At 44.6% G+C, this 25,327-nt stretch overlaps 1 protein-coding gene across 2 annotated transcripts in view; it reads left to right on the forward strand.

Moving 5' to 3' along the window:
• Positions 1 to 25,327, forward strand: part of XYLB (xylulokinase) — a 97,363-nt gene that overhangs the window by 34,255 nt on the left and 37,781 nt on the right. The window lies entirely within an intron of this gene.

Here is a 25,327-nt window from a genome sequence, read left to right on the forward strand (position 1 = left end):
TGGAATGTGCGCCTTCATTCCCTTGAGGGAGGGCTTGATTTTGGCTTCGTTCCAAGGAGGCAAGGGGGAGCCATGGACGTCTAACAGGAGGCTGAGGTTGAGCCGAGCCTATAAGCCACCAGAGCTGATTGCAACAGTGGAGCCTGCTTGCTTTGGCAGCGGCGCCACTGGAACAAACCACTCTGTCCCCAGAGAAGCTCCAGCAGTCGTCACTTCAGCAGCTGCAGCCTTGCTACCAGTGGCAATTAACTTTGGCAAGGACGCCACCACCTGTACAGCTGCTGTAGGGATTGTTGGAGCTGCTCAGGATCGCTGGCTTGTTCTGATTGGACTGCTGGTTCCGTTGGGGCTGCCGCCTCTGCTTGAAGGGCCAATCAGCACTGTTGGGGTTCTAGACCTGCCAGTCTTGAGGTTGGGCAGGAGCAACAGCAGTGGCTTCTGCATCTCCTTCCTCTTGATCCTGGTGCTGGGGCAATTTCTAAGGCTGCTACCAAACGCGGGAGCTGCCGCCGCTGCCGCCTGTGGACAACAAAGGCCTGTCCCCTGAGGCCAGCCTCTGCTTCCCTTCCCTGGGACAAAGGCATAGCAGAGGTGCCACATGGCCCCAGCACTCTACAGGGCGCTCTTGCTGTATGCTTGCCAGAAGGGAATGGGTCGGAGTCACTCTTGCACTGCCGAGCTGGCGAGGGTATCTGTGTGCCCTGAGCTTATTGATTCTTGAGTCTTCTACTGACTCTTTGTATAGCTATGGGCAAGTAACCAACAACTGTTACGTTTCTGATCTGATTTGAAAGTGCAGGAAAAAAATTAACCATAGTCTGTTGTCTTCTGGGACTGTATTGGTTTAGACTGCTGGCAGCGAGTGCGGGTGGAATGCATGAATGAATGCTCCCCAGTGCTACACATCTCTGCACATGGAAAGCTAGGGGAGAAGGTTAGACTAAAGGCCTCCTCCCTCAAATCCTATCTTTCCACCTTCAGAGAAATCCATATTTTAAGCAGTAGGGGGCATTGCAACAGGCACCCCTGGGGAAGCAGTTTTAGGCGAAAGCGATCCATGCTATTATTGCTTCTAATATCTGTAGTTTGGAAAAAGCACACTTTATAATTTAGTATTTGAGTCCTGGAAACAGAGGGTCAGTTCCTGTGCTCTAGTTTCTGTTGTGGCAACGCCTGCTGTTAAGTGATGCTTGTGCCTCACGTTTCATGTTTGCCGGAAATCATACCTTTGTGAAAACAATCAAGGTTGCTCTGTTGGAAAGAGTGCTTGTTTTCGAGCCTGCTCTCCAGTCTGGAAACGTCTGCTAATTCAGTGTTTGCCGTCTCCAAAAAGTGCATATAAATTTGCATGAAGCCCAGGTCTCTTGCAATTAAGACGGAATGTTGGCTTTTATAAAACTATACTAGTGCCTGTGTCTTTGCTATCACAAAGTATAATGCAGTTTACAATACAGGTGACGACCATTTTGCATGCATTTGATTGACTCCAGACTGCCAATGCGCATACCGTTGTTGGCTCCAGAAGGGGGTGGGGTGGGGTCAGATGGCCCAGAATGCAACCCCCATGCAAATGGGGAGTTGCTTGTATGAAAACGCAAAAATGCATAACATAGCAACAGACAATAAACACCCACCTTCAGTATAAAAGGCCATAGATTGTTTAATTACCAAAGGCCTGGGAGACAAGGAATGGTTTTGCCTGGCACCTAATGTTATGTATCAAAGGCACCAGGTGAGTCTCCCTAGGGAGGGCAGTCCGCAAGTGGGGAACCACCACAGAAAAGGCCTGTTCTTGTGTTTCCACCCTCTGGACTTCTCATGGAGGAGGTACACAAAGAAGGGCCTCATATGATGAACACAGGGTCTGGGTCGGTTCCTACAGGGAGAGGCAATCCTTGAGGTATTGCGGTCCTCAGCCATTTAAGGCTTTATAGGTCAAAACCAGCACTTTGAACTGGGCTCGGAAACAAATTGGCAGGTAGTTCTGTCGGGCCAGGATCGGGGTAATATGCTCAAATGGTGTTGCCCTGGAGAGCAACTGGGCTGCTGAATTCTGCACTACCATAGCTGAATTTTCTGAACCATCTTCAGAGCAGCCCTATGTATAACGTGTTGCAGTAATCAAACCTAGAGGTTAGCAGAGCCTAGATGACAGAAGTTAGGTTATCCCTGCCTAGGGGGCAGCTAGGCCACCAGCCAAAGCTGATGGAAGGCACCTGCAACACTGAGACTGCCTGAGCCTCAAGCAACAGCATTGGAGAAATAGTTAATCTCTAGTACTAAAGAAGCATTCCTTCTATTTCTGATGTTCAAGTACCAGTGCCATTTTCAATGTAGCCAAAATGGCACCCCCTATGCCGAAGAGGGAGCCATTAGCAGATTTGGGGGGAGTCCTGAAGTTTGAAGAAGTAAAAACAAAAATATTTAGGAGTTTTGTTGCAGGTAATAATAATAATAATAATAATAATAATAATTTTATTGTTTATACCCCACCCATCTGGTTGGGTTTCCTCAGCCACTCTGGGCGGCTTACAGCATATACAAAAACTGCTGCATAATAATATATACATTGCAGAGTGACAGACAAGGGTTGCTGTATCTTTCTTCCAAGCAGACATGTGCAGTTTTAAAATCTAAATATTATTACTCATTGCTACAGGAATAGAATCCCAAAAAACACTGCACACAGTTTCTCATAGGGTCACCTAAAAAAACTGGTTTTTTCCCCCCTCTTTCCAGGAGAGGGCAGTAGATCCCACCTCATGGCAGTTTTATCTTAACAATTAGATTAATTTTATCTGACTCAGCCCTGCCTTCTAGTACAAAGACTCTTGTTGGACTGTGTGACAAAAGTTTAGTGCAGGTTTCCTGCCATGATGTAAAACTTATACTGTAGTGTTTTTTCAGTTACTGTGTTCTTCTGTATGCGTTTTAATCAAATTACAAGGAAAATCCTCTAGGAACGCCCTGTATCCTGTTAAGGGTTGTTGACCTAAGGGGTGGAAAGCAAAGAAAAAATAAAATAAAAATAAAAAATAAAGACAAAGAAAAAAAAAGCAAACACAGCTCTTTTTAATTTATACACTCTGGTCTGTGGTGGTAAAGGGAACAATTTATTTTTCATTCCCCCTGACTTCCCATTTCCCCCACATAAACCAATTGCCACTTTTCTTCTATACCCCCACCTCCCATTTTGCAAAATGAGTGTCTCAGTTTCGCAATTAGGCGACCTGGTATCTATATATGGCCTGTGGCCCTGTCTCTTCTCTGTACTTGAGTTTTTCAAAAGTTCCCGCAGCTCAATCCATTGTGGGAGCTCACTTTTAAAAAAAAAAAAAAAAAAAAAAACCTCACCAAGGCAACCCAGTATCTATGCTGAGAAAATTTTGCATCCTGAATATCTTATGCAAATATGCCGTCTTTTGCTTGTTTTGCATAATTTATTCTATTTGTCCCAACAAAGAGTGTGGAGCTATTACATCTACGTCACAGAAGACCCACCTCTTGACTGCGATTCTGCTCAGCCCACCTCTCAATTTCCATGAGTTGCTGCCCCACATATTTTCAGGCTTATCTCGGAAGCTATAAGGCCCAGAGACTTGCTTTATTGTTGTTGTTTTGGGGGGGAAAAGAAAGAAAAGAAAGCTGAAATTTCCAAGACCCTTCGTCGTCTACCAGACACCAAAATGGATGATTGCACAATGCGGGCAAAGCCCGTGTGAAAGCTGTGCATGGCGAGATCAGCCCTGTGGCTTCATATTACGTGACAGTACAGTAGTGGCAATGGACCCAAGGATACACAAGCTTGGCCTTTGGACCAGAAATATCTGGAGCCCAAAAATGGCTCAGCACCTAACACGTATGCCTTTTAAATCCAGTCCTTAACCTAACTCTAAAGGTTACTAGGATTTAAAGGTTAGCATCAGTACCACCATCTTGTTTCAGGCTCTGGGAGCCTTGGGCGGAGGACTCTGGCAGACATATCCACCCCAGTGCCTTGCACTCTGCACCTCTCTGGCAGTGTACCAGAAGAGGGAGCGCTTGGCTTGGGGAACATTGCACTTGTGCGCCACCAGTGTAGGTGGGCAGAAGGAGGTACTGCAGTTTGCAAAGGCAGGGCTTGCCAGGTGACATAAGGAGTCTCAGTCTTTAGACATTGGCCTGGCTCCTCAAGTCTGAGTACCGAGTCTCTGCAAAACTGCTGACAGAGTAAACCTGCTGTTTCCAGGCTTCTCGCCTGCCTGCCTGCCTGTCCTTCCACATAGTGCCTCTCTTGCTTTGCCTTCCCAAGGCTGATGTCTTGGTGATCGGCCTTCTGCTTGCCTGGCTCTGCCGTGACTGTGCTTCCAGTCGAGAGCCCTGACAGTTGAAAACTTCATTAACTTTCCACTGTCCATGAGAAAAAATGTCTCTGTAATTCAAAAAAACCCCCTGCAAATTCTTGCTGTGTCAACAGAAGCTGCTTCAACAGTGGATACCATCTCGGTCTATTTTGCGTTTTTATTCTCTGGAACCAACACAACAGTGACTTCTTATCTCGTTTCATGGAACCAACATTTGAACAACACCCTGAAGTGTAAGCAATCCGGGCTGCCAGATTAGTTGTCAGGGGGCTCTTGACATTTGAGAGGCATCAAGCCATAGATAATGATTCTGCTTTAGGGCTGTTGGTTTGGCTGCGTTTCAAAACTCACAACTGATAGCAATGGCAATCACAGTGGCTTCCAGTGCAAGATTTGATAGGGACTTCTTTGTAAAACTACTGCCTGGCAGTTCTCTAAATGAATTTCCTTACTATCGAGAATCACCTTCCTTTCCCCTTTCCCTTTTTAGTTTCCATAAGTACACAGATCCCTCATCCAGGACAGGAGATTCTGTGTGGCTACCAAACTGAAATCTTCCTGCAATTTCTCTCCCCGCACCACCACGTTTCCCTCTGCTTTCAGGAAAGAGAGAATCTCTGGGCATATTCTCATGCTCATATTCTCATGCCAAACACTTTTCTATGCTGCCAGGTTTATGCAGGCAGTTAAGAAAACACATTTCCATAATAGGGAGGCAGGGGAGCCTGAACCGGGTAAAAAGCTAGTACAGTACCTTAATTCCCTGGTGGTGGCATCTATTTGTATGTATGTGAAATTAGGATTATTATTTTTTTGCCTCTATGTCCATTGAGTTTTGTTTGCCATTTTACTGTACATTCACTGAGTTTGGAGAAATCCTTTCGGAGCTCCACACAATCCCCTTTTGTTCTAGTCAATCTGAACAATGTGGTATCATCAGCAACTGTGGTAACCTTATTACTCACCCCAATCCTAAATCATTGTGAACACATTAAAAAGCATAGGTCCCCAAACCAACACTTTCTACATTGGAAGAACTGTACATTTATTCCTACTCTTGGCTTCCAGTTTCCTAACTAGTTCGACTGGATCACCTCTAGCTAGATGCTTTCTGACACTCTCAAATAACTCTTAAAGGTTAGTGAGATAGTACTTAACCTTGCAGAAGCCATGCTGATCACGCTTCAGCAAAATTTGTACTTCTATATGCTAGGTACTCCTGGGTTTAATAATGCTTTCCACCAGTTTTCCCCAAGAGACATAATTTTCTGGATTCCCTCTGGATTCCTTAAAAAAAAAAAGGTGTTACATTGGCCACTTTCTAGTCCTTGGGTGTGGGCGCTGATTTTAGGGACAAGTTACATATTTATGTTACTATACCAGCAATTTCACATTTGAATTCTTTAAGAGTTCGGGTGTGTGTGTGTGCAGGTTCTCCACTCCTGATCTAGTCCATGATGCACTGTTACTTGTTAAATGCAAAAAAACATTTGAGCAGTTCATTCTGGGGCACAGTGGTGTTTCAAGACGTTCTTTTCAAGGGTTCTTTTTCAGACTTTTTGGAGCTTGGGGTCTCTGTGTGTCTCAAGTGAGTGCATTTTAATGGCATTTTGAAAATGTTAGGTTTATCCACCTCCTTCCCATCTGGAAGGATAAATATACTGTAGACATAATGTAGTTGGGATGGTGTTGGTGTTGTCACATATTCAGATTGCAAGATTGGTACGCTGTTGTTTTGATGTTTGACATCTTGCTCCTGCTACCCTGTTAGCCTGGCCCTTAACTCTGGTCAAATCCACAGGCCTCCAGAGATGTAACATGCTGTTAATAAAATGCCGTGTTTGAATTCAGTATATAATTCGCACCCTTTAAAATTTGGATCTGATAATGTAAGCGCTGAGCCTAGGGCTTGCTGATCAGAAGGTCGGCGGTTCGATTCCCTGTGATGGGGTGAGCTCCCATTGCTTGGTCCCAGCTCTTGCCAAGCTAGCAGTTCGAAAGCACGTCAAAATGCAAGTAGATAAATAGGAACCGCTACAGCGGGAAGGTAAACGGTGTTTCCATGTGCTGCTCTGGTTTGCCAGAAGCGGCTTTGTCATGCTGGCCACATGACCTGGAAGCTATACGCCGGCTCCCTTGGCCAATAATGCGAGATGAGCGCGCAACCCCAGAGTCGGTCACGACTGGACCTAATGGTCAGGGGTCCCTTTACCTTTAATGTAAGTGTATTGGGGACTTTAAAAATTGGGCCGTTGCCTATGGTGTGCCAACAGGTTTATGAACAGAGGCCCACTACATGCCCCATGAATTTGCTCCATAAATACAGGCCGGCAATATTAACTCATGGGTAGGCAAACTAAGGCCCAGGGGCCGGATCCAGCCGAATTGCCTTCTAAATCTGGCCCGTGGACAGTCCGGGAATCAGTGTGTTTTTACACGAGTAGATTGTGTGCTTTTATTTAAAATGCATCTCTGGGTTATTTGTGGGGGGGGTATAGAAATTCATTCATATTCCCCCCCCTGAATATAGTCTGCCCCCCGCCCCAAGGTCTGAGGGACAGTGGACCGGCCCCCTGCTGAAAAGGTTTGCTGACCCCTGCTTTAACTGAGCAACGCCTGAGCAAACTTGCATATGAGCAGAATGGAATGTCAGCTGGTGCTCTTGCTGTGACGAGAGTGAACCTGTTCAGTAATGTTGGATCCCTAATGCTTCTTCTCTAAATCCCACTTTCTCTTCCCAACACGAGTCCAGTTCTCACTGTCATGTGTCTGGGCATTGCTGCACCAGACTCCAGTTACAGCGGCCTTTAACGCTTGAACACAGTGACAGAAAAGAAGCATTCTGGGGAGAAAGCTAGGCTTGAACCCTTATAATGAGGGAATGATCTGTAGAGAGGCACTGTAGGCCACATGAGACCCTCGTCTGCAGTGCGAAGGGCTGTATCCCAGCAGTGGAGCCTCTGCTTTGCATGCAGAAGGTCTCAGGTTCTGTTGCTGCCATCAGCAAGTAGGGCCAAGAATGAGCATTTCCCAGAAGCACTGCAATGTTTTTTCAAAGTGGTTACTGCTTTGTGGTAGCAAGGTTAAGCTCTGTAAAGCTTTGGCATTCATTTTGTTTTAATGGCATTTTGCAGCATATAATTTTAGACATGCTTTTAGTCCATTGTTAGTTCCATCCCTGGAACTTTCAGAATAGGGGGAGGCTATTTAAATAAATAAATAGCTTCAGTACGCTGTACGGTATTGACCCAGTGTAAAGTGCTGCCTCGATGGCATCTTTATCACTGGCAAGGTTAAACGAGATTTGCACAGTCCACGTGAACAGTCTCCTGGGCAAGCTCAGTTGACATGAATGGGCTATTCCCACCCTGCATTATGCACCTTAGTAGATGTGTTGCCAGATTCAGTGTTTTCTACAGGGAACAACCCCCTCCCCCCGGTCTTGCTTGCATGGCAAACTGCACTTGCTGGAATTCTGTCTTCTGAACAACTATTAAAGGCGCAGGAGCCCTGACCTTGTTTTGCATCTGATCACCCTAATTAGATCTAGTCTGATCCTCTGGAGCAGCAGAAAACGATTTTGCCTTCTATGTGCCCATGTGAAAATCTTTGCGGAGCTGCCTCCTTTGCGGCTAATGCAGCCCGTGCAGCTGATTCTGGCCCCAGTTTCACATTTTTAAGAGCTCTGCTTAAACGTGAGCAACAACCTGTCAAAATCCTTTTCTGTCACCTTTTGTTGTGTTCACTGCTGAAGAGTTATGGCTACCTGTGTCGTAACTAATGTTGTTCCTCCTTGGATGAGGTGAAGAGCTCTGCAAGGAGGCCACTCTGTAATTGCATACAGATTAAATCGATGGCTTTTTCTTTTTCGTTTTGCCCAGAGGGACTTGCAGTTCTCAAAGACAATCAATGCTGAGATGTTGCCCTGGTTGCCAGCTTCCCTCTTGCCATTCTTTGCTCTGAGTTTTCATTGTGTTCCTTAAGCTTGACACCAGCTATCATGTCTGACGCCTGCTGTTGTGTTGAAAACAAACAAAAAGGAAAGTGGTACACAGGTGGAAATTTACATTATATATACACACAAACACCCTATTCAAATTGTTTGAGGCCTTGAGTTTGTTCTGTGTTTTAAAAGGGAAGAAAAGAAATGCAGGATATAACTCTCCAGAATACACGCACAGACAAGTGCACAAACCATCTCTTGGCAGAATGAGCAGGTTTTAAAAAAGAACAACATGACAATGGTCAGTGAGTGTGGCAATAACCCCACTCTTCACACAGTGCAGGCAGAAATAGTGTGCACTTCAATCTGGGTGTCAAGAGACTCCAGGGATGCTCAGTAGAGGCTGTGGTGTCTAGGGCATGAAGTTTTATTTACACATATCTGAGCATGTTGTTGTTGTTTAGTCGTTTAGTCGTGTCCGACTCTTCGTGACCCCATGGACCATAGCACGCCAGGCACTCCTGTCTTCCACTGCCTCCCGCAGTTTGGTCAAACTCATGTTGGTAGCTTCGAGAACACTGTCCAACCATCTTGTCCTCTGACGTCCCCTTCTCCTAGTGCCCTCAATCTTTCCCAACATCAGGGTCTTTTCCAAGGATTCTTCTCTTCTCATGAGGTGGCCAAAGTATTGGAGCCTCAGCTTCACGATCTGTCCTTCCAGGGAGCACTCAGGGCTGATTTCCTTAATGGATAGGTTTGATCTTCTTGCAGTCCATGGGACTCTCAAGAGTCTCCTCCAGCACCATAATTCAAAAGCATCAATTCTTCGGCATATCTGAGCATAGGATAGTGTTAACACCCCAACAGATCTTGCTTTCCAGAGAGATCCCCAAGCCATAGCTTTGGGTCTATCACAGAGCAAGACAAGACACTGTGTCTCCAGCTTTCCAGCACCAGTCAAAACTCTCTCTCTCTTGCACACAGCCCCACTTAGCCTATTGTTCCCCATCTTTACAAAGCCATCTTGCTTCCAACTAGGTGTGGGGAGGGGGAAGGAGGGCTATTCTCATTCGTCTCTGTGGGAACCGAGCAACCTTTTTGAACATGTAAAGGGTGGTACTTAACTGGTCAACTAATGCCATAAAGGACCTGGTCTGACTGGTTCAGCAGGAGGGAGATCTGGGGCAGAGCACAGTGGCAGGGAAATCCCCCTTGCCATTCCGCCCAAGAAGCTTTCCTCGTGCCGTCCTGACCATGTCTGCTCAGAATGAATTTACACTGAGTTCAGTGGGACTTACTCATGGATGAATGGTGTTAGGATTGCAGACTTACAGGGTGAAAAAAGCTATGGAAAGTAGCAGCGGATCCCTTCGTTCCATTGAACTTGTGGGACTTCAGTGCCCCAACTCATTTGACTGCATTGTCTGGCGATAACAGTGGCTGCCATTCAGGATTGGCCAGTGTTTGGCTTCATAGCAGTGATTTGCAGAAAGGTTCTTTTGCACGTTGCCGGTTTTCTGAGCAGAGTGCAACATGCAGAAGGTTATAGAGTGAAGTCTAGCCTAAGGATACAACAAAGGCAGTTTAATTCATGTTTAACACCTCTAATGAGCAATAAAAGTGGATTACATGCATGAGACATTTTTGCATGCAAGAATTCAGCCAGGGATTTCTTTATTTTTTTAACTCTTATTGGTCGCTCAAGCTGGAGCTCAAGCAGAAAATATGAACATTAATTCTTATTATTTCTATGTTCATGGCATTAGAGAAAAACTTAGGCACAAAAGACAAGCAACTGCCTCAAGGAGTTTACAACCCAAAATTTGGCAATCCAATTTTTGTGGCAAGGATAATGAGGGATAAGAAGATGGATTTGTTGATGGTGAGGAAAAGAGTTTATTGTGTTTTCTTTTTGTTGCTATTTTGACTGCCTTTTGATCATATTTTAAAAAGGCCCCATTGCATACCTAGTGATGGACAAATTATTTTACATGTTGTGAAAGGGCGTCCTTTGTCAGAAGCCCACTTATATGTTTAAATGCTTGCATCCATTCAAATGAAAGGGGACTGTGCATATCCTCCATTCATTTTTGCTAGAGAGAAATTCCTGGAAGAGCTTACCTATTATGGGATACCAGCAAGATGCACGCTGAATAACACGAAATAATGTTTGAAATCTGCAGCATGGCCTAGCTTCCGAGAGAGAGCCCAGAATTTTCAAACATGCAATACAGGTGAGAGGGAACACATACAGGATTGGACTACTTGCTCTAGATTTTACACTGGCATTTAAACTGTGCTTTTAGAAAGCCCTTTCTTTGTTGCTTTTGCTAGGAGGAGTGGGGCATTTGTGATGAAGGCCCACATGATCCTCATGCCCAGATTGGTTCCATTAAAGTTGAAAGGGTGGAAAAAGTATTTCTATTGCACACATCACTGAAGTGACTCAAGAGGGGAAGGGGGACACATATGCAGGTGTCTGGAACATTAACAGGAAGATTGTTAGTAGACTGTGAACCAATATTTGTACCCATTATTTGTCAATGTAGGCATTACTTGCGTGGTGTACTCATTATAGTTGTACCTTGGTTTTTGAACAACTTAGTTCTCGAATGTTTTTGGCTCCCAAATGCTGCAAACCTGGAAGTGACTGTTCCGGTTTGCAAACTATTTTTGGAAGCCGAACGTCCGATGGATCTTCCGCGGCTTCTGATTGGCTGCAGGATCTTCCTGCAGCCAATCAGAAGCTGCTGCCACCCCCATTTTGGAAGTCCAACAGACATCCGGAACGGATTCCGTTCGACTTCCAAGGTACAACTGTACTAGATAAAAGTGAAAACCGAGACACAAAAGTTGTTGAGTTTTCTTTTGCAAAATCTCAAAAAATAAAAAATTGCCATATGCCTAGACATTGCTTCCCACTGCAGTATTCCGGCTACGTCTGGGAAATTCAGGACGTATGACAGCCCTAATAGTGTGCCCATCAGTTTCTTCTATGGCATCTGCAAAGGTCCCAGTAAATATCCCCTGAAAATAAGTCACAATACACGAGAGAATGTTTGCTCTTTAGTTCCTTTTTGCACTGGCTCAGCATCTCCTATGTTGCACCTTGCCCACTTGGAACAATGCTCACTGAATACCAGGGTTGGAGACCCACTCTTCCATCTACTCTGGAGATGTGCAAAGAGCTTCTCTTTCTGAGCAAGCATTGGTGTATGTGGCTTTCCCCCCCATCAATGCTGCATCTGATGGAACTTACCTGCCATTTTTGTGATAGCACCCATTTTCACATCTCCAAATGTGCCCACTGGTCGAAAAAGGTTGGCGACTCCTCCTGTGGTGAACAAATCTCAGGTTTTTGTGAGCCCCACCAGGGAAAAAGGAAAGCTGTCTCCAGAGCTGAACCCTACCCAGTGGCAGAGGCACCCTCTCCAACACCCGGGGCGGGACGCCAAGGGGCGGGATGAACCGCCAGGTGGCGCACGTGCGGCAGCCCTTATGGATGTTTGCATGCATGGCGCGCACAGGCGGCAGCCCGTATGGACGCCATGCGAGCGATTCCCATTCTAACTGCGTGTGCACCCTCGGCCGCTATACAGCAGGGGGGAAGCAGGGGGCCATCTTGTCATCCCCCCGAGTGGTGCCCGGGGCAGCCTGCCCCCTCCGCCCCCCCTTCATACACCCCTGACCCCACCCCCTTTGCTGCTCTGAATGAGTCAAGAACCAAACCTTGACTCACCTCCCCTGCTGGGGCTGGCCAAACTGAAGTCAATGGACATCCCTGTTCTCATATTTCAGCTTCCACTGGCTCTGAATGATGTGTTTTCCTTGGCAAGTTAGAACCTGTGCTGAGAAAAAACTCCAGAGAATTTTGAAAGGAGCAAATGTATTTTAAAAAAGCGTGCCTATGCTCTAGGGGCAGATTTCTAATAATTTTGCAGTTGATAGTTTGACAGGACTAAATCAATTTTTAGAGGGTATATGCATGGTGCAAATAAACTGATAAATGCATTTGTCAATCTTAGCTGAGAATGTCACTAATTTGCCTGTTACCTCTCCTTCCCATTTGTGGCTATCCAATCAGATCGCTCCTTTGAAAGGTAACCTGTATACATGCTGCTGTCTGCTGATTTATTATGATGTGCCAGCTTTTAAGTAGATCCTATTTATACAAATCAAATGTCTTTCCCACAAGGAATCGCTCTGTATATAGTTTACTTATCCATTTTAATTACAAGTGGGGTAAACAAATGAGCAAACTTTGCTTTGGAACTGGGGCATTTTTTGCACAGGAATTGGAGCTATTGTGCTGCTGGCCAAGGGAAGCAAAGCTTTTGGTTTAACTTGTCTGCTTTATATTACTCCTGTATCAACGCGAAATCTCCCTTGAATACCAGGATTAAACTTTGTGGTATACACATTCAGAGCGCCTTGGTTACATTTCACGTTTGGGCACTAGTTCTGCATCTCCTCCTGTTTTTCATGAATTCCAGGAAAACTATAAAACATGTGGAATTGTGATACCCTCCTTGAACACTGAAAATCCACAGTTAAACTTGGTATGTATTTACATGAGAACCGGTGTGATATAGTGGCTAGGATGTTGAACTTAGCTGTCAGGGATCGGACTCAAGAGGGCGAGATGGAGGAGGAGGAACGGTGGAGATCACCCCTCCATCTTCTCCTGATACTGCAGAAGATGAGGGAGACAACCTTGATTTACAGCAGGGCTTTGAGGGGTCTGAGGAAAGTCACAGCTCAAGAGAGAGACGAACAGAAAAGTTGGGAAGTGTTAGAAGAAGGGGGAAGGAGAAACAGGGCAGCTGGATGACACATTGTCACTGGAAAGTATTTCTGATCCCCCTTCTCCCAGAATGCGGCGTTCGTTAAGAGTACAGCAACAATGGACTCAAAGACATTTGACCACGAGTGGCCACCATCAGGGAAGTTGCTGTTGGTAGGAAGGAGGGAGGAGGAGCCCAGTTTGGAGCGAAGCCATTGTTAAGGCTTGTTGCTTTAGTTTGTCTCTTGCTATTAGGATTGAATAAAACTCATTAAAAGGAGTCTACCTTGTTTTATCTGCTCTTGCTGCAACTGGGGGAGGAATAGCTTTCCCGGAGCCTTAACAGCCTTGACATTAGCCAGGGTTCAAATCCCCACTTTGGTGAGTGGGTGACCTCGGATCTTTAACCGACTCACCCTAGCCTACCTCCCCTGCTTGTTGTGAGGATAAAGTGAGGGAAACCATGTGCACTTCCCCCAGGGAAGATGGGATAAAACAGAAATAAATAAATATACTTGGTTTGCCAGGGAGCCTTATTTTCTGAGGCTAGGACTTACAACCTAGCGAGCTTCCTAGGACTGTGTGTGAATCTGCTTCATGGCTCCTTTCAGGCATAGATGGGAGCTGGGGTGGACAATACCATCCCCTGCAATTAGCTAGTACTATGTAGCCACCAGATTGGCTGTTGGACATAGTATAAATAACAGGAGCCTGATCTTCTGTCCCTGCCTGGTTATCAAGGAAGTATCTTCTGACACCTGCACTCCAGCCCAGCCTTCCCCAACCTGGTACCCTCCAGATGTTTTGGACCACTGCTCCCATCGTCCCTGACAATGTTAGCCGGGGCTGGTGGGAGTTGGAGTCCAACAAACATCTAAAACAGGGATCGGCAAGGCTTACCTGGTATGGGCTGGATCACTCCCGTGGAGATCCTCTGTGGACCAGACCGGCGCAGTGCGACACCGGAAATTGCGTCTCTTCATGTCCATGGCGCCAGAAATTGCTTCTGCACATGCCCAAATGCCGGAAATTGTGCCTGCAGAGAAGTGTTTTTCAGTGTGTGGGCATGCGCAGAAGCAATTTCTGGCGCCACGGACATGCGCAGACATGATTTCCAGAGCCACAGAAGAGATTCCCCACGCCGTGCTGCACTGGTTTAGCGTAGCGTGTGGGGACTCGCCAAGCAAGTGGCTTGGTTTGGGGATGGCTCATGGGTCGGTTTAGCGACCCTCATGGGCCGCTTCCGGCCCATGGGCCTTAGGCTGCCGACCTCTGGTCAAAAAGGTCCTAGGAAGGCTGTTCCAGTTCACACCCCTTGCAGTGGTCCTGCTGGCAAAGGTCATCATGAATCATCTAGGGCTGGAAAACATTCCTCCTGGGTTCAAGTTTGAGGTTGGACGCTTACATTCCTTGCCTAATCCTGGCCGTTGGCAGTTTTGAAGGTAGAGAACAGGCGGTATGCTCTGAGCCCCAGACATGTTGTGGAACTGCAGCTTTGCAAAGGCCTGAGTGATGCTCTTTGCTAATCACGCAGGCCTGTGTCAATAGAGATCTACGTTACTTATTCTCCCAAAGCAAACTTTGTATAGGTTTTTTTTTAATAAAAAAAGCCTAAACTTGGTTTCTAGGCCTGTGTATTCATTATATTATAATGAAAGGCTGGAACCGCTTGAATGATCTTTTCAAATTAAAAGGGTACTTCAAGTTTAAATAGTTCCATTAAATTTATCAAGGGCTCTGAACATTTGTGCTCCAGATGGAGTCTATCAAGCTAGTTACTAAATGTGTGATTATTCCTGTTGATGCTAATACAGGGCTCTGGCGATGTTCACTCCAACATTTGAGGCTGTTAGGAGTGAACATGCATGGAACCGGACTCTGCAGTGTTATATACGCTGAATAGAGTAGTGTTTTTCCCTTTGGATGAAAAATGCAGAGATCTTTCCTCTTCACACTCAGAAAGATGCATAGATATTTTCTGGATCACTTCCCAAAACAAAAGACAGAAATCCTCTTGCAGTTGTTAACATTGCTTTTCTGCAACTCACCCTACTGTCTACCTGGTCAATTAAGGCTCAGGGATAGGAATGTGCTTTCTAGGCAATGATGATGCCCCTGGGATTCCCCTAGGGCAGTCAGAGGTACAGTGGTGCCTCGCTTAACGAATGCCCTGCTTAACGAAATTTCCGCTTAACGAAAGGATTTTTCGAGCGGAGGTTGCCTCGCTAGACGAATGCGTTTTACGAAAAATTTGTCTAGCGAATCGCGGTTTCCCATAGGAATGCATTGAAATTCAATTAATGCGTTCCTATGGGCAAAAAAAAAAAAATCAAAAAAATTTCAATGCATTCCTATGGGATTCGCTAGATGAATTTTTCGCTATAAGAAAAGACCCGTGGAACGAATTAATTTTGTCTAGCGAGGCACCACTGTAGTACAGTTGGCTACGTCAGGGAACCCCAGAGCATTCTTAATTTGCTTCCTTGGGTTGAGGCTGCTGGCCATTTCTTTGCAAGAAGAGAGGCATCTATGTTTCACAGGGCCTCTCCAGCCTCTGTTCTTGATGGGCATAAATTGGTAGAGGCAGTGCATTTCCCCTAAAAAGATATGTTTAGGGGTACTCTCACTTTGATTCAAGAAAATCACCATTTTATAGTTCAAATTGGGAAAAATAAATACAACAAATGGACAAAAGTACAAAGATTCACAAAATGTTTAGGGGTATGCGTACCCCCACATCCCCCCCAGGAAAAAAGCTCTGGGTAGCGGTACCCAGAATAATGAATTAAGAGTGCAATCCTAACCCTGTTTTTTCCCAGAAGGAAGCCCTATTGAATTCAGTGAAACTTGCTCCCTGGTTGTTGGTGTTATGCTTGCAGCCACCAGCCCCTTACACAACACACTAATGCAGCCTAGCACTGAGTTCGGGGGGGGGGGGGAGAAGGGGCGTTTGAAGAAGTGAGCCTCGGGGCTGCTTCATAAGTTGTAACTTAAACACTGGAACCAGTTGCTAAGTATAGAGTATAGTGAGTCATATTTCAGTGGCACAGATGTAAAAAACGTAATCTTGTTTGTTTGCAAAACAGTTCATATGAATAGCAACTTGGAAGGGGTCCCCGTTCAATTGACTATATTTTGCAGCCATGGCAGCACAAAATTCCCTTGGTGTCTGGTACTTCTCTGTGGAAGCATTTCTCAGTATAGGCACAATTCAGAAGCAGTGCTGTACATGCGTGTCTCAGCAATTGTTTTAAATTGTTTTTAATATTGCAGTTTAATGCTGCAACCCAGCCTGGGACTTTAGGGAAACGGGCAGGTAATAAATTAATAATAATAATAATATTCATAATACTATAGCTTGTTCCAAGTATTTATAATGTTGTTTTTTTAACTGCTGCTGCTACTTAGGTTTTTATTTTTGTGTGGTTTACGAAATCGTTGTTTAATGTTACTGGTTTTGAACAGATCTGCATTTGTTAAGGTATTCCAAGTCTCCCATCGCAGCCGCTTTGTGAAGATTTGCCTGAGAACCCAGGATATAAATATGTAAATAAGCAAAAACAAACAAACCCAACTTTCTTTCTTTATATGCTCGCAATCCTCTATGCCTCTTTTTGTCAAAACAGCAATAAGCACAAAAAGCAACCCTCAGAGCTGATGCGCCCTTTATCACCCCATCACGGTGAGCTGCCAAAATTATTTCTTCATTCCAGCTATTAAAGGTGTGTAGGAGCCATGTCCTACGGCTGGGCGAATCTGTCAATTTTGGTTTCTCATTCTTCCACTCTCAAGCTCTGTTCTTCATATTTGCACATCGTTTTTTGTTTTGTTTTTCAATAGAAAAAGCCTTTAAGGAGCTTTAGCATTTTAGGGTGAATTTCTCCCAGTATACATTTCTGCCTAATATACAGACATACCTCAGAGATTTTGCAGGTTTGATTCCAGACCACTGCAGTAAAGCAAATATTGCAATAAAACTCGTCACACAATTTTGGGGGTGTCCCAGTGCATGAAAAAGTTACACCCAGCTCCAGCCCTAGACAGCTCCAATCCTTTCACAGTGGTGGTGTTGGCGGCAGCGGCAGCAGCAGCAGCAGCAGCAGCATCAGGGGCCTTCCTCCCCTTGGAAGCAGCCGGGCTTCTTGTAGCTGCACCCACATCCTCCTAAGGAGCAATATTTGTGAAACACAATAAAAAATGAGGTATGCCTGTACACCCATTTGCAAGCAGTTTCCCTTGATATAAAGCTCTTTTATATTTTTACCCTAATTATAGGCATTTTATACCAATTGCTTGGCTGAAGAAACTGCATTGCAAAGTTTGGAAAAGCGTGAATTTTTTAATAGGATGGCCCTGTCTCAGTTTGTGTGGGGTTTCGGGAAGTGCAAATAATAATAATAATAATAATAATAATAATTAATAATAATGCTGATAATTATAATGATAATTTATTTATACCCTGTCCATCTGGCTGGGTTTCCCAACAGAATTAAAAGCACAATAAAACATCAAACATTAAAAACTTCCCTAAACAGGGCTGCCTTCAGATGTCTTCCAAAAGTCAGATAGTTGTTTATTTCCTTGACATCTGATGGGAGGGCGTTCCACAGGGCAGGTGCCACCACCGAGAAGGCCCTCTGCCTGGTTCCCTGTAACCTCACTTCTCGCAGGGAAGGAACTGCCAGAAGGCCCTTGGAGCTGGACCTCAGTGTCCAGACTGAACAATGTGTGTGTGTATGGGGGAGGTTTGCCTTCAGCTGCAAACTGAGGCAGGTTTCTCCCCTATCCCTACCTGTCCTCCTCTGTGTTTTGGTCAGCCTTAACATATGCATGGGTGGGGAAAACTCCACTTGCTACATTTCTGCTTGTTCTGAAACTGATAAAGCCACAGCAGCCTTGCTAGGAAAACAGCAGCAGCAGCAACAACGACAAGCCCTATTGGGGATCCAGTCTTAAATGTCTTGCTGTGCCACTGCAACATCTCCGATGGGCAGCTTAAGAGGCCAGAGCTTAAGCCCTGTGCCTCAAACATTTAGCAAAAGGAGGGAGCTAATGGGCAGAATATTCCTAGATGGCTCCCATCAGGAAGGCATTTGAATAAAAGAGCAATTATCTCAGAAGAATGCAATAGTGGTTTTTTTTAAAAACAGCCTAATTTATTTTACTGCCACTCTTTGCACTATTTTTTTTTTATTTCACAGCTCTAATATATATTAATTAATTGCATGAAATAATGCCAATAAATCTAACAAGGTTTGTCTAAAGCTTGGCTGCACAGGGGGAACTGGGTATTTGTTGCAAAGGGAGGGAGAGATTTACGGAGATATTATGAAATCTTCTATTACTGTAGATAGCCCTTAATGAAACCTTTTAACAGCCCTTTAAAATTGTTTTAATTTTACCCTGGACTTTAATTTGAATGAAATCATTACCATTGTTAAATTAGTTAAACTCTAAATTAGGAAATGTAAATGAAGTGAACCTGGAATCCAATGTGGATATTGTTTTTATTGACATTCTGTAGAGCAGTGGCGTGGAACAAATTCCAATTAGATTTGATCTGCTCTTTGCCGTGCAGGCACCTGACTCTTCACCGAGCCCAGTATCTTACCTTAAATGCTCTGCCTGGGGGGGAAAGTACCACCGTTGCAATATAAGCCCTTTTGCTCTCCCCCCCCAGTTGAATTCTCATTTAGATCACTAGTACTGAGCGTGCATTTGGACCCTGAAACTTCTAGAAACCCCACATTATTGCACAGGCCCTGTCTGAAGCTTCAGGTGTCTACAGCGGCCAGTGCGCAGAGCATTGGAGTGTCCCAGGCTTGTAGATTTCTCTGTCTTGTGGGCTGGATCATTATCTCCCTATCCCTGGTGGGCCAAATTGGGCAGGTGGGCAGCATAGCTGTCAAGTTTTCCCTTTTCTCACGAGGAAGCCTATTCAGCATAAGGGAATTTCCCTTAAAAAAAGGGAGAACTTGACAGCTATGGTAGGCAGGGCTACCCACCTGTCAATCACCTGACACCATAGGGATCTCAGGTGATGCTGCGAATTGAAGCCCTGAGGAAATACAGGTGAAACTCGGAAAATTAGAACATCGTCAAAAAGTGCATTTGTTTCAGTAATGCAACTTAAAAGGTGAAACCAATATATGAGATAGATGCATGACATGCAAAGCAAGATATGTCAAGCTTTTATTTGTTGTAATAGTAATTATTTGTTATTAGGCGGGTCAGTTATAAATGGAATGTAAGTAATGAAATGTAATAGTGATGCTTGTTTTTGTATTATTGTAACTATTTGTTTTATTACTGTGGAATTTCCAAAAAGAACGCATTTGTAAAAATTAAAAGAAAAATTAAAAAGAATAAGTTGCATTACTGAAATAAATGCACTTTTCGATGATATTCTAATTTTCCGAGTTTCACCTGTACGTACTGGATTGGGTTGTGCAAGTCACTTTCACAACTCGGGGACATGGTATCAGACCAATTGCAGTCTGAGCAATTGCAGGGCATATACCTAGTCCACCATCATGGGCCAAAGTATTTGTTATTCTGTCAACAACAACCAAAAAGGTTTCCATCCCATCCCCACCCCGCTCTCCTGTTAATGGAGTCCATTTTGTATTTCCATTTCCCCTTCTTGACCTTCCAAAGCTTCCCAGCGCATAAGAAGCACATAGCATTTCTAGGTCACTGAGCTGACTTAACACTATGTGGCATTATGATCTCAGAGAGACCTGTTTAATGGGACTGTTTTCTTTGCTGCCCTGTGACGTTCTGAGACAGAGGGTGAGTTCAGATGCTGAAAATTCATGCTTACTAGAAAGAAGAAAAAAATTGGGGGAGGGTAAAGGTAAGAATACAACCTTTATTGAATACAGTTCAGAAAATGAAAGAGCTCCCATATATGTACCTTAGCAGACACTGCGCAGGGAGAGGTATTGTTACCAGGAATGAATAAGTGCTCTGATGGCTAGATGGTCAGTCTAGGAGTTCATAGTGATGGCAAGAAGGAAAGATGAGGAAGGACCAAGGCATCATCATGGCCGCCATCTTGCCCCAGAGATACTGCATTCTCTCCAAACTCTTCCTCAGCTATCAAACCTCCTTCACTTGCACTCTTTGTTATCTTGGCCAGTTTGTCAGTACAGTGGTACCTCTGGTTACGAACTTAATTTGTTCTGGAGGTCCATTCTTAACTTGATAATGTTCTTAACCTGAGGTACTACTTTAGCTAATGGGGCCTCCCGCTGCCGCCACGCAATTTCTGTTCTTATCCTGAGGTAAAGTTCTTAACCCGAGGTACTACTTCTGGGTTAGCGGAGTCTGTAACCTGAAGTGTTTGTAACCCGAGGTACCACTGTAGATGGTCAGAGAGATAACTGGTAATTGGTCATGGGTTGATATTGGAGTGCTCTTCCAGACTGAGGTCATCTTTCCTGGGGCCTGACTGAATGCCAAAAGTACACACGTGAACTCCTGCCTGACTTAGACCATTGGCCCATCCAGCCAGTACTGTCTACTCTGGTGGGCAGCCACAGCAACTCTTCTGCATCTCAGATAAAGATCTTTCCCAGCACCCATAATATGGGCCTGGGCTTATCAGTTGTCCCATCAGTCCCAACAATTCAGAAGGGTCTGCTAGTGAAGCTAGTTGCTGACCAAGATATTGGGAGAACCTAAAACATGCTACAAAAAAGTTGTCCCAACCATTTCCAAGCTCCTGTGTTTCTTTAGATTTTTGGGAGAATCATATTAACCTGGCTTGATTTGTATCCTACAATTTCCCATACAAAGGCAGATAGAGCTTTCGTATGTTGCTATTTGAATGTCCCCAAAATGTTAACAACTAGTGCTTACTTTGCTTTCATTTATCTGCTTATATGTCTGCTGCCAGTTCACTAAACCCATTATTACGGTATTATTCCCCTTTCCTCCATTTCCTCCTTTTACAGGGGTATGAATAAAAATACTGCAGTAAAAAGTACTAAAATCTGGGTCCTTCATTTAACTGGCTGATTAACCAAAGCTTTGGTTGATTTATCAGCGGAAGAAATAAGGGTACGCATCCTTGATTCGTGTTGGTCTGTTCATAAGGATTCTGTCCTTATTAAAGTCTGATGCACAGCTCAGAAGCTTCGCTTAGAAAATTCGGATGGCACAGATCAACTTGATTAATGTTTTCAGAAGATTGTTTCTGACACCAGCTTATGTTCTAGTTTGAAATGTGTAAATAAATGTTCAAGTTACATATTAAAGTTACAGCTGAAGTTTGCAGGAAACTGTTAGCCCAGAGAGCAGCTTCCTGAGTGTAGACCTGCGAGGCAGAAACATACAAATCCCATGTTGACCAAGCCATCTTTAAATTAAAACACGATTCTAAAGTTGAGAGAATCATCTTTCCCCAACAGCCCTAATGGATGCTCTGAGAGTAGTAACAGCTACCGTAAGTTCAGCAGTTTCCTAGAAATCTTTCAATTTCATGCAGTTCACCTCCTTGGAGAGAGGACAATATCTGAGAAACCATGGGATAATTTCTGTTAACAAATGGTGTCTCCAATTTAGGTAAACTTAGATTATCACACACAATAGCCATGTGCTCTTGGTTGAGGTTTTCAATATTCTGTAAGCCTTTTAGCAAGTAGAATGGGACATTTCTGGCTTTGGACATAAAGAATTCAGAAAGTCACATATAATCTGAATATAGGGCAAAACAGATACAAATCCAGAGTGAGTGTCTTGAATTGCAAGATTGGACACAGGTGGGGTTCACTGGAGCATTGGTTTCCAGAACTGGGGCCATCTTAGAAAAAGCTTACTATCAGTCTTGTTGGATATATAAGATTCGTGATGGGCTGCTATGGGCAGTATTTTCCACTTTGTCTGTTTCCATTGAATCTTGCAGCATCCCTCTCCTGGCTGCCTTGATGGTGGCAACTGGGAGGTATCACAGGTTTGATGTCTGGAGGAATTCCAGTAAGTTTTCAGGCACAATTTGCCACTGCTTAACACCTTTCTATCATCTCAGGCATCCTAGCTATAAGGCACCCCTGCCATAAGGCAAGGTGTCAGCAACTGGTTTTTTTTTGGGGGGGGGGTGATATTAAGGGCAGCAGAGTGGGAGATAAATCTGATTCCTCTAAAACAGTCCAGGCCTTATACAAGTCAGGTCTTCAGTTTCATCTCACTGGCTGGTAGCAGCTCTCCAGGGTTTTAGGCCAGAATCTTTTCTGGCCCTACTTGGAAGGTACCAGGTTGGACTGAGGTACAGTCCTTCCCCATTCATTTCAATGGGATTTTTACCAGCTCCTGGTGGATTGTGTGCCTTTTTCTGGTAGTGAAAAGGTAACAGGAGCAGGTGAGCAATGAAATGGAGATTGCAGAATACATGAAAAGCATACATTTCCTACTAAAAGAGACACAAAACCTTTGGTTCCTGAGAATGCTAAAGCTATCCAATATTAGAAGAGTAAGGGAACTTAACTCTTTATTAGAGTGCCAGGTCAAATGAGCACATCAACTCTTGGTAGATTTTGCCCCAATGAGACAGCTGTGAGGAATGAAGGTCCTGGCCTTTCCACAGCTGCATAGGTCTCCTTGTCCCCCGGTTCCTTCCCAAGCAATTTGAGACTCTGCCGGCATGCCTGTTTCTGCTCCTCCCTCTTCATACCCCTTCTGGTTCTGGGAGACCAGGGGAAGGGGAGCAGCAGCAGGGGAAGACCCTCTGGCTTTTTCACCAGCCTGACTCATCTCTGCCTCTTGGCCTCTCTCCTCTCCCACTACTAATCCTGATTCTGGACTTCTCTCTGTTCCAGCCTCTTCCTCCTTACTAAACCCTGTTACCTCTTCAGCTTCCGACACCTCCTGCTCCCAATCTTCTCCCTCTTCTACCTCTGACCACTCATTGCCATTCCACCACCAATCCTCTGGCTCTGAGCCTTCTTCCCTTAGGGGTTCCCCAGCTGCATCCAGCCAGTCCATGACAAAAGGTGAGAGTTGTTTTGTGCTGAAATGTTTTGGCTCATCCCTGATGAGGATGAATCACTATGTGTGTAGCAGTGATTCTGTGTGTGTGTGTGTGTGTGTGTGTGTGTGTGTGTGTGTGTATGTCACACTCTCAACAATTGTGGGAGGTAGGATGGGAATCAACAGCCTGGAGCAGAAATAAGTGCAGTTCAGTCTCGACTCTTAATGACTGGATGTGACATTTTCCCTGACCTCTGAGTTTGAAGGTCTCGAAGCTCCTTGCAGCTTTTCTTTTGGAATAAGGGTTGTACATTAACCTCTTTCTGTCATTCATTGGCCGCGGACCAGTCAGCTGCTCAGATTTGTCACCCCGTGTAACTCTGCTGTGTTTGAACAGGCCGAGCTAATTACATTAGGTAGTCTGTCCAAATTTTTACAGATTAATTTACGGCATAATGAACAGGCTCAGTGATGGAGGAGCAGCTGAAGAAAAGAGGGATGAGCTGACCTTGTCAGTCAAAAGGATCTGGAGACATACTGCTCTTTTCCCAGCTGGCTTTTGAGTTATGCAGAATGTCAGTGACATGTTTAATTATTTTTGACAAATGAAGAATGCCTTCATCTTTATGCCATATTGCATTATGCCAAGGGTTCTCTGACTTTGCCCCTGCGAGACTCTCTTAAGTCAAGGGGGGGGGAACTATTAGAGGTTCCCCATGCCCATAAATGACTACCCTAGTCATCACACAACTGCGTTCTAGGAATTTGGATGGTAATTTGTATCGCACTGTTCCTAAGAGCTTACTGTTTTTCACATGCATTATCTTTGCAAACTTTATCACAGTCCTGCAAAGTAGGCATGTAGTGTTATCCCAGTGCGTTTTCGAGCGCAATTCAAAGTGTTGGTGCTGACCTTTAAAGCCCAAACGGCCTCGGCCCAGTATACCTGAAGGAGTGTCTCAAACCCCATCATTCAGCCCAGACACTGAGGTCCTCCTCCGAGGGTCTTCTGCTGATTCCCTTGCTGCGAGAAGTGAGGTTACAGGGAAACAGGCAGAGGGCCTTCTCGGTAGTGGCGCCCTCCCTGTGGAACGCCCTCCCATCAGATGTCAAAGAAATAAACAACTACCTGACTTTTAGAAAACATCTGAAGGCAGCCCTGTATCGGGAGGTTTTTAATGTTTGATGTTTTAGTATGTTTTGATATATGCTGTGAGCCGCCCAGAGTGGCTGGGGAAGCCCAGCAAGATGGGCGGGGTATAAATATTATTATTATTATTATTATTATTATTAATAATAATAATTTCCATATCATAGCTGGGATTGAGGCCCAGAAACAGTGGCTTGTCTAGTGTGGGGTTTTTTTGGGTTGTTGCTAAGATCAGATTTGAACTAAGGGCATTTCCAAGTTCTCAACATAAGCTGTTAAGTGCCATGCTATGGTAGCTCTCAAAGGTCTATAGGGGATTCTTTACCTTTTCTGCAGTTTGCTAGACTGCAGGAAAAGACCTAAGTCTTTGACATATTATGTTTTTCTTTTTTTGAACATTTCTTGTGTCTTTGTCTGTTCTCTATGCATCTTAAGGTATTGCAACCAAGTTTTGCATGATGGTTCCTGAGACCAAGGAGCAAGTTTTTACCTATATGCCCCCATAATGATACACAGCTGGGCATCATTGTAAATTGAGATGGTTGGCCAAACCTTTCAAAACTGCACTGATTTTAACCATTGATTTCAAAACTCCTTATTTTGTTTCTTAGAATTCCCAAGCAATGTCAGGCACTTTCCGCTTGTTTATGGTAAGGACAGCATGGAAGAATAAATTTCCTACCACAGTATTCCTTGTGATCTGGAGGTCTTGTTCTGAGACCAAGCTTATCTTGCTTCTTCCCTATTGTGGCTTATTTGAGAAAAGTATATCTGTTTCCTTTTCACAGAACTAGAATGGCCTGTCTCACATTACAGTACCATAGATCAGGCTTCCTCAACCTCGGTCCTCCAGATGTTTTGAGACTACAATTCCCACAATCCCTGACCACTGGTCCTGCTAGCTAGGGATCATGGGAGTTGTAGGCCAAAAACATCTGGAGGGCCGAGGTTAAGGAAGCCTGCCATAGATTGTGCTGGAAAGAGCGGTAGTTTTTAGATGCTTGTGAATGTTTGCTTGTATTCTGCTGCTAAGTGGCACCCAGTGAGTGATACTTTACAAAACATTGCACCATATTGTTGTATCCATCGCTATTCAAAAAATGGGAGGGGGAAAGTCTCTGTGTCCGTGTGAAACATTT

Source organism: Zootoca vivipara, chromosome 11 (genome assembly GCF_965207765.1).
Source record: "Zootoca vivipara chromosome 11, rZooViv2.hap1.1, whole genome shotgun sequence".
Classification (NCBI taxonomy): Eukaryota; Metazoa; Chordata; class Lepidosauria; order Squamata; family Lacertidae; genus Zootoca; species Zootoca vivipara.